We start from the raw sequence: 10,487 nt of genomic DNA, 5'->3' as shown, positions 1-10,487 counted from the left end.
GGGGGAGGGGGCGGCTCTGCCTCTCAGCAGGCCACTGCTCCTCTTCTGCCGGTGGATCAGTGGATCGCAGGCCCGCCTACCTTGCAGGAGTGATTGGAAGCTCTGTCCCGCCATGGGCCACTGGGCGTTTTCTGTCGGTGGTCACAGTTCCGCCTACCTGGCAGGCGCGGGGGGTGGGGGGCGGCTCTGCCCCTCAGCAGGCCGCTGGGCCTGCTCTGTGGGTGGTCACAGTTCTGTCTACCTTGCTGGCGCAGGGGGAGGGGGCGGCTCTCCTGATTGTTTCTTATGAATCTCCACAAATGCTTTTTTTTTTGGACTCACTAGATACCAACTCCCTGGATATGGAATTGCTCTCTAGACCTCCAGCTGCTGCTACACTCTCCACACAGTTACTCCCCAGGAAAGTCTCTTCACCTTCCAGGTAATCTTCCTGGGTAGAGGTTAAAATGGCTCCAGGACAGTGGACATTGGTTCTTGAATCCTTTCTGCTGCTTTCAGAGGGAGCAGACCTTATGTCCTCAATGCAGCCTCCCACCGTACTCCACTGTTTTACTTTCTTAGGTGCAGATCTAAGGTGTATTGGAGGACAAGGAGAACATCTTGGACTCTTGAGTAGTTTTGTGTTCTGGGACAACCTGGTCCCAGAATTTGAGAAATTGCCCCAAGTTTCTATGAGGCCAAATACAGATCCAGGATTGCACAGAGAGCAATTTACTGGGGATTTACTGACAGAACTATGGGCCTGGGTGGCAGCAAAACCAAGTGAATCCCTGTAATTGGTATCAGAAAGAAGGGGCAAATAAAGCAGTCAGAACAAAAGTGACTTTATCCAAGCCAGAATGTATCTGGTTTATCTCAACCTCATAACAAAAAGTGTTAGGCCCAATCCTGGTGCTCAGGGTTCAGTTATAAACATCCATATATCACTCTGATAGTTTTGTCTCTTTATAGTGAGCTGGGAAACTATGCAGGGAAAACTGATCAGGTTACTCAGGAGTGATCATGGCAGTAAGGCCTTGACTGGTAAAGATGCCCTCCTCTTGATGGGAATGGCAACAAGGTCACATTGCAATGGTGCAAGTGTACAGGGATGGGAAGAATTATTACAGCCACTTTGTAAGCAATCATGGAGGTGAGATGTGGGAAGAGAGACTGAAATGAGAACAGCTTTTCCAACTTCACATTTTCACTTAAACCCAATGCTGAAACTTTTAAAAGATGGCAATATCATTTTCAGCTTTTAGAAGTCAGTTAATTATATTGCTGTGAACTAGGAAGATAATTAATAAATGTTAACATTTGCATGTCATTTTAATTAAGAAATAAATGTCTTTGAATGAGAAAGTGCCTGCCAGCATACCCATTAATTATCAGAGTACTGAAAGCACCTTTTGCAAGGTGGCACCTAAAGTACCTTGGTAAAATTATCCATCAATCATCTTTTGCCATTATGAGTCACGGTGTTGTCTTTCCTTGCAATTCTAACTGCCAGCCAGGTGAAGAGGCGAGAAAGGGGAAGCCCTTACCTGGTAGGAGTGAGGCAGAGTCATCTCAACTCTCTTTGTTCAAATGGGGTTCTAGGCAGACAGTTTTGCATTAAAGGATGTTTCTATCCTTCTATTGCCTACTTCTTTTGTTAAAAAAATGAAAATACCTTAATTAACTTATTCATGATTGATCTTTTATTTCGAATATTTTGCTACAGTTTTCACATATTCTGTATTGGAATAGGTAAGCTCTTACAAACAGGAGCTAGATCTATCTGTATTGTTTTCCCCTTTCCTTTCCCCCCTTTTTTTTGAGAAGTGTTAAATATTCTTTATTTAATATTGTTACCCATTTTTAATTCATTTTTTCGTTGCTAGTGAAGGTTCTTATTCAGAAGCTGGACGTCACACTCTCTGCTTTCCTTTTTTTTTTTTTAATTCTTTTTTACTTTTTTCATCATTTGTTTGTTGCTTTTCTTTCTTTTTTTTTTTTTTAACAAAATGTCTTTATTTTATTTGTTTATTTTATGAGGTGCTAAGGCTGGAACTCAGTGCCTCACACGTGCTAAGCAAGCACTCTGCCACTGAGCTATAGCCCCAGCCCATCTTTTCTTTTTTACTTTTATTTATTAATTCATGTTTTTTGAGACAGAGTCTCATTATGTTTCCCAGGTTTTCCTAGAACTTCTGGGCTCAAATGACCCTCTTGCTTCAGTCTCCTAAAGGCTGGGACTGCATGCCACTATGCAGGGCTCTCTTTCTTTTATGAAGAAATTTTTTTTTAAGAGAGAGAGAGAGAGAGAGAAAGAGAGAGAGGGAGAGGGAGAGAAAGAGAGAAAATATCTTTTTTTTTGTAGATGGATACAATTTTTTTTTTTTATGTGGTGCTGAGAATCGAACCTGGGTCCTGCCGTGGTAAGCGAGCACTCTACCGCTGAGCCACAATCCCAGCCCTATGAAGAAACTTTTTAAAAACACAACTGTAAAAATAACACAATTAAGAAAAATGCATAAAATATAATCGTTAGCTTTTAAAAATTATTACAAAACAGATATCAGCTAAAAACAGACTCTTGCTAGCATCCCACAGAAGCACCCACCCCTTCCCAATTATGCCCTTTCTCTCCCTGTAAAAGTAACCACTGCCCTGACTCTTACTACTATCATGTCCTTGAATTTTTCACTAGTTTTACCACTTAAATATGAATTTTAGTTTCACTTGTCTTTGAACTCTGGATAATTTTAGAGTGAGTCCCTCAGCAATTTGTGAAATTGATTCATATTTTTGGGTATGGCTTTGGTGCATTTGTTATCACTATGGTATGTCACATGATGAACATACCACAATTTATTTATTGATTATACTCTTGGTGGATACTTGCTTCATACTAATAATGATGACTAATGCTGCTGTAGAATCCATGTGCATGTCTTCTATAGGCACATATATGTTGTGCAATATCAATTTTAGGTACTTCTACATCTGGAACTTCTGGGTTGCAAGGGTAAGCAGATATTCAGCTTAATAGTTGATACTCAGTTTTCCAAAGTGATTGAACAGTTTTGCACAGTGTTCAGTCACCTTTGTGAACTTGTGTTGCTCCATATTCTTTCTAGGATTTTGTTAACAGGTTAGAAAAAAATTAACCATGCAGTTGAAAGTATACTGATATTTTATCATGACTTTAATTTGTGTCTCCTTCAACAGTGATGATATTCAACACCTATGTTTATTGGCCATTTGGAATTTTTTTTTGCAACACCTGTCCAAATCTCTGTTATACTGGGTCCTCGGGGGGGGGGATGTTTTTTCTTTTTCTTTCTTTTGGTGATGCTTGGGATCAAACCCAGAGCCTCGTGCATGCTAGGCAAGTGCTCTACCACTGAACTACACCTCCAGCCCCTGCTGTTTTGTTTTTAATTATCTTTTAGTAGTTTTTATACAGGTTTGTTATGAGCCTCTTCTCAGTTACATGTGTTAAAGCTCATTCTCCCACTCTTGTTTATCTTTTCACTCTCTTATCAAAACAGAAGTTCTTAATTTTGATAAATGAAACTTCTAAACTTTAATGTACTCCAATTTATCCCTGTCTTTATGGTTTACACATTTTCTTTCTGTAAGGATGGCCTTAGGCCTGAGCCTAAGCAATCCCATTTTAAAACCTGTAGTCTCACTAGGCACACCTAATGGAGCCTTCCAGTATGGTCCTCAGGCACAAACAAGTCACTTCTCCCCACCCTGACAAACTCAGAGTGAAGTCTCTGGCATGTTGTCCTCACCCTGATAAGGGGGAAAGGCAAAAAAATCAGGGTGGGGAACACCAGACCAGATGCTTTAATTTACCTCAGGGTAAATGACCTCACTGAGAGACCTGATGACAGCGGATAGGGAAATTATATCCCATCTATGTATGATACATCAAAGTATATAAGTGCATTCTACTGTCATATATAACTAATTAAAACAAATAAATAAGAAAGAAAGAAAGAGTGGTCAAAAGCCCCCAAATTTAGTATAAATGAAGGAACAAATGAACATTCAGCTAGCCGACACCGATGCACACAAGCCTGAGAGCCTAATGAGACCTGGGCTGACATCCCAAATCTTCTCATCTGCCTGATCCTCTGTGTTGTTCTGTTGTTCTCACTGCTTTTAAACTCTATAGCACTCTTGACTCTGGTGAGAAAAGGACTTCTCCCTATGACTGCCTCCTCAAGCCAGTCATCAGCTCCACCCCAGGAGAAGCCTGCCTTGGTTCCTGATCTGATCATCGTGGTCTGAGTGTGTATCTGCTGGACTTAGAGCCTAAGGCTTGAGACTTTTGATCTGATACTTGACTTCAGAGGGAATGTCTGTCATGAGCCTGTCATGATTAAGTGTGTTTGCTGTGCTTAGAATTAGTCTAGAATTGTTTGCTGTGAATTAATTAATCTAGAATTGTTTGCTGTGAATTGATTATGTCTATTGCAGTACCTAGCATTAAGGATTGTCATTTTCTTGATTAAGAACCTATAGAGTGAAATTGTATTGGGTGATTTGAGTGAATAAAGCATTGACAAAGGCAGAAGCGTGTGGACATTCTTTATTTCTCCCCCTCGACTGCATAAGTTGCACCTTTTGCCATCACAATACTTTCTTAGCCATGAATTCTCCTATATTATTTTCTAAAAGCTTTATAGTTTTTGTCTTTCATATTTAGATCTCCAATCTACCTGGAACTTATTTGGATGAATAGTGTGGGAGGGAGTCAAGTTACATTTTTTTTTCCTTATATATCTATTGTCCCTGTACCTTTGTTGAGACAGTCTTTCCCCCAATATTCTATGCTGAAGCCATGGTTGCCCCAGGCTGTCTTTGTCCCTGATCAAACACAGAGTACCATTTCTGCTGGATGAGGGGCTCCTCTAATGGGGAACTTATGCTTGGATACTGCCCACTAGTCCATTACCGTCCCAGAACTGCAGTATGGTCTGATGCTCTTCCTACTTTATTTTCCTGACACAAGTGTTACTCAGGTGTGATCTGAGAGCTCTCCCTTGCTCCCCATTCTTCCTGGGAATCTGTCCTAAGGAGTATTTTGTATGGCTAATCCCATCCTGGTGTCTGCTTCTTGGAGGATCCACAATGACAGAGTAGGGACAGTTCCTAGAATAAGAGAAAAGTCAAGCCTCAGCTTTCTGTCAGAGTGATAGAAAGCAGGGCTAAAAGAGAATAGGTAAAGAGAATGATTACAGGTCTTTCTGAAAGTAGAATGAGTGGAAACTTGTACCTAACAACATGGAGGATAAGGGGAATGTGGAGCAGAATATGACTGAGTGGACGAATTACCTTGTCACAGAGGAGGAGCTCATTTGATGGAGTAACCAATCACACTAGTTCTATGATATTAGAGTATTTTTATGCAAAAATAACAATTTTAGGTTATATTTGTGTTGTAAATTTAACAGTTTACTGAGTGCATTTATTTTTCTGTAGGCCTTTTGAATGGGGGAGAAAAGGGACAAATTAAGGGAGGTTTTACTGGTTTTTCCTTTCTTAGGATCTTTACTACTAACCCTCCCACTCCGGCCTCTTTTTACTTTTGTTTCCAAGATATGAAGATTTGGCTGAAGAAATTAGTTTCGTTAGGTTACATCATCTCCAGTCAAGGTAGGGTTAGCACGTGGCAAACCTGTATGTGGTGGGAGAAGTTTGAAGGTCATGTTTGCCCAGTTGGAAAAAGGGGATTTGGGTGAGGAAGATCTCAGATGTACATTGATTTGGGACACCATGTTTCATAGTACTTAGAGGTGGTAACTTCATGCAGGGAGTGAAGTTTTGATATTTTGCGGGTCACAGATAAATTATATCACTATCAGAAAAGGGGAGGGAGAAATGATAGAAAATGGAGAGGTGCAGAAAAGGAAAGACTGAGAAACTGATGTGACTCCATTTTTGAAAACAGCTTTACCTCAAGGCCTGTCCAGAGGGAGGGGGTGTGACCCTTGTCCTTGGAAAAACCCACAGAGCACTCCTAGGCACATAGCCACCCTGCTGAGTTGTTTGTAAATAACAGGAGAGATCTTCGGTGCCAGGTGTCCCTGACTCAGTTACACTAGGTGAGGACCCATAGCAACCCCTAGCAACCACCAATCACATGAGACAGGGAAAATACCTGGGATGCCAGATGAAGGACCCCCCCCCCGTAGTTTATGGTGGTTGGTAACATGTAAGGAAACCATGTAGTTTAGCACGAACACCCCTCACAGATTAAACCAATCAGTTCAAACGAATCCCCCTCTTGTACTAACCAATCACCCCTACCCAATATGTTCCCACCAGAGAATGTGCTAATCAATGTTAAGAGTTGTTGTTTGATTTTCCGAGGTGTGGAATGATTTGCTGTGTGATGTTGTGACGCATAGAGTATACCTAAAAAAAACCTATAAAATCTCATTGAACAAAGGACCAGGACTCCTCGTGACTGTTGGGTCAGAAACGGTTGTGAGTCCAGGCTCGAGCTTGCAAGAAAATAAAGACTCTTGTGTGATTGTATCGGATTCCGCTCCTGGAGGTCTATTGGGGTCCCATGAATCTGGCATTACAAGAGACCATTATGGGTGGGTTGTTGGAAGGACAGTAATACAATGAAACATTTTAGATAGGGGTACAGTGTGTGTACATGCATGTGTGTGCATGTGTTCATGTATGCATGTGTATACTTGATCCTTTGGTGGGAAGAAAAAAAAAAGTGAAAGAGATGTTGGAATCAGAAAGATTCCAAAGAACTTTAGAATCCTTAGATTGGCGGCCATTAAAATAGTTTTGGTTAGCTAGCTTGTATTAAGCTTCCCCTAGGTACCAAGGATGGACCAGATGTTGTGTCTGAGGAAAGGAGCTAGACTTTGAGGATTGGACAGACAGGTATTTATTTAAAAGATCCAGATGGTTCAAAGGAGTTTCTAATTTTACATTGTTGGGCACCAGGTTTCAAACTAAATTTGGGATCTGCCTTCCAGCTTTCCTGTTGGCCCTGGGTTGAGAATAGCCTCCTGTTTTACCAGCCATCTGGTCTCTCAAGTCTCTGTTGCTGAGTGGCATCTCCAAATGTCTTCCCACAGAGAGGACAAAAATCTTCAACAAAATCTACAGGGTGAATATGTTTTTCTAACAGGAGATTCCCAGATGGGATTCTAGAAATGAGTAGGTCCCTACATTAGTAGAGTCCATATGTGAGTCACACTTACATATGATTAGGCATCTGATTGAGCAGGAATACATTGAGATGTGTCCTATACTGGATAATTCAGGCCTGTGCTTCTAGGTCTTGATTTCTTGGAACTTCCTTTTCTAAACAAGCAGGCACAGGTGCCAGTTATTAATGTGCTAGGCATTGTTAGCATATAGTGATAGGAGAAATAATCACTATTAGTTTAGAATACATCCGTATTAGTCAGCTTTCCATTACTGTAGCAATTATCTGAATCAACTTATAAAGAAGAAAGTTTTATTTTGGTTGCCAGTTTGGGAGGTTTCAGTCCATGGTGGGTTGGTCCCATTGCTTTTGGGCCTGTGGTGAGGCAGAACATCATGCTGGAGAATATGAGGTAGATTAAAGCTGTTCACAAAAGAAAAGGAAAAGGCCAAAGTCCCACAATCCCCTTTGAGGGCATGCCCCCAGTGACCTGAAACCTCCCTTTAGGACCCACTTCTTTGTTTTTTCTCCACATTTCTTATTGGTGCACTGTAGTTGTGCATAAAATGGTGGGATTGGTGGCTACATATTTGTATATGTACACAATATAGCAATCTAATTTGCTCAATATCATTCCTCAGTATTTTCCCTTTCCCTCCCCTCCTCTTTCCCCCTGGTCCCTTTCATCTACTCTACTGGTCTCTTTGATTTTCATGAGATTCTTCACATCTTTCTTTTCCTTTTATCCCCCCTAGATTCCACATATGAGAGAAGAATATGACCCTTGACCTTCTCAGTTTGGCTTATTTCACTTAGCATAATGGTCTCAAGTTCCATCTATTTTCCTACAAATGACTAAATTTCATTTTTTAATGGCTGAATAAAACTCCATTGTGTATATATATCACATTTTCTTTATCCATTCATTCACTGATGGACAGACTGGTTCTATAGTTTGGCTATTGTGAAGTGTGCTTCTGTGAACATGGGTATACATGTACCACTATAGTATGATGGCTTTAATTTTCTTTTTTGGGGAGGCGGGAGGAATTCTGGGGATTGAATTCACGGGCACTTGACCACTGAGCCACATCCAGCCCTATTTTGTATTTTATTCAGAGACAGGATCTCACTGGATTGCTTAGTGCCTCACCATTGCCAAGGCAGGCTTTGAATTCGAGGATCCTCCTGCCTTAGCCTCCTGAACCACTGGGATTACAGGTGTGCACCATTGCACCTAGCATGATTTTAATTCTTTTTTTATATATTAACTTTTTCAAAATTTTTTGTAATTAGTTATACATGACAGCAGAATGCATTTTGTTTCATTGTACACAAATGTGGTACAAGTTTGCATTTCTCTGGTTGTACAGGATGTAGAGTTGCATTATTTGTGCAATCATATATGTACGTCTCATTTCACCATCTTATCTACCTCATGCCCCTCCCCTCCCCCACTCGCCTATGACTTTAATTCTTTAGGATAAATACTGAAGAATTGTATAGCTGGATCATATGGTGGTTCTGTATGGAACCTCCATTCAGATTTCCATAGTGGTTGTACTAATTTACAGTCCCGTCAACAGTATTAAAGTGTTCATTTTTCTCCACATTTCTCCAGCATTTATTATTGTTTATATTCTTGATGACTACCATTCTTAAAGATGTGAGATTAGGCCACATTTCCTACATGTTCTTCCACCTTCAAATAGCACCAAACTGGAGACTAAGCCTTTAACACATGGGCCTTTGGGGGCACATTCCAGATCTAAATTATAGCAATGCCTTTTTTTTTTAAGATGACAAAAGTAGAGAATGATTTAGCTTTAGCCTTGACATTATTATTATTATTATTTTGGAAAATAATCCATTGTTATTTCTAGCAATGTTGCCTCTGGACAGAAGCAGTTAAGGCTGACACCAGGACTCGTGGAGACCTTAAGACAAATCATACTATGGATTTTCTTTGCTTCCCACTCTCAGTCCCTCCCCTTGACAACCTGGCATTTGTATCCTGATGAGATCAGGCCAAAATGAGTATCAGGGGCTAATTTGAAGAAGATGAGAAATCACAAAATGAATCCATGTGACTAGAGGGGCTAAACAGAATTGGATGGAGGTGTAACTACTTGCTTTGCTTTGATGAAGTCTGGGGCTTAAGAGCTGGGGCTGTGTGAGCCTCAGGGCCTTTCTTCTAAGTACCAGATGGTAGAGCCACCTCACTGAACTCTGCCAGCTGCCAGGCCCATGTGCCTGGATGAGATTGCCCTGCTTTGCAAACTGCAGACTGGTTCTGTCTGCAAGAAGGTATAATTATGGTTGAAACAAATGTATAATAGTACCTGGACAGATATAGCTCAGTTGGCTCCTGACACATTCTGGCTTAAAGGGCCAGAGAGCTTCCATGAGAAGGTGGGATAGTGCAGGACTAAATAAGTAGGAAGCAGACATTGGCCACCTCTCTTAGTCCTCTTCAGTTTCTTATTATAAACAAGTCTAATGCTCTTTGTGAGGAGATATGGAAATCTAAAAAGCCTAGCTGATTCACTTCATCAAAGCTTTTCTCAATAACAGGCAGGCAATAAAACAGGTCATTGTTTCCCAAAATAGATTTTGCAATGCTTGGGGCCCCTCTTAAAGTAATGGAGGAGTTTGTAGGAATAGTAGATCTGAGTGTGTGGGTATGTCTGTCTCTGATTTTTTTTTTCTTGTAAAAAAATCTTGCAATTGTGGTTTGTTTTTATTGTCTGTGTACCTTGAATCTCTGTCCTGTCATAACCAGACCTTCTAGCCCTTGTGATACTGCAGCTGAATTATGCAAGAGTGCAAAGCACTATGGGAAACACAGATGGGGTGGATGAATTCTGAATTGGGCTCTGAAGGTAGAAGGCTGTGCATTTTCTGGATTTGTCTTGTAGAACTTAAACTATGGAGCACATGAACCAGGCACCAATTGCCCTCCTTTCATTCTTTGTCCCAGCCTTCTGATCTAGTTGTCTTCCTGTTTAACGAGCCTCCAAATCTGCCATTCTCTAGATTGGGACTTTCTGCCCCTACATCATATTCCCCTGCCTCAGCTGGCAGAATCAGGCTAATTCTTACCTCTCTTTAGAGTTTGAGACTAGATGTTACCTCTCTGGGAAGACTTTTCTGAACGCTGCCGGCCTGGGGGTTGTGTGCTGCCCCAGCAGACCCTGCTTCCTCTTCACGCGAGGTAGTACCAATTTGCTTCTTGCTTTTCCCTGCTCAGCAGTATTCTCCACAGAGACAGGGACTATGTTTGTTTTCCCTAGCACAGAGCCTGGCACACAGTAGATGCTTAATG

At 41.1% G+C, this 10,487-nt stretch overlaps 1 protein-coding gene across 7 annotated transcripts in view; it reads left to right on the top strand.

The window, feature by feature from the left end:
• Positions 1-10,487, top strand: part of Cnih3 (cornichon family AMPA receptor auxiliary protein 3) — a 266,894-nt gene that overhangs the window by 96,044 nt on the left and 160,363 nt on the right. For 3 of the 7 annotated variants that reach the window (XM_048809309.1, XM_048809305.1, XM_048809310.1), the window contains exon 2: positions 325-421. The exons of the other annotated variants lie outside the window; for them this stretch is intronic. The gene's annotated coding sequence lies outside the window, so the exon portion shown is untranslated. The remainder of the gene's footprint in view (positions 1-324; positions 422-10,487) is intronic. 7 annotated transcript variants of the gene reach the window in all.

Source organism: Marmota marmota, unplaced genomic scaffold (genome assembly GCF_001458135.2).
Source record: "Marmota marmota marmota unplaced genomic scaffold, marMar, whole genome shotgun sequence".
Taxonomy (NCBI): Eukaryota; Metazoa; Chordata; class Mammalia; order Rodentia; family Sciuridae; genus Marmota; species Marmota marmota.
This window is presented reverse-complemented; position numbering and strand designations above follow the sequence as displayed.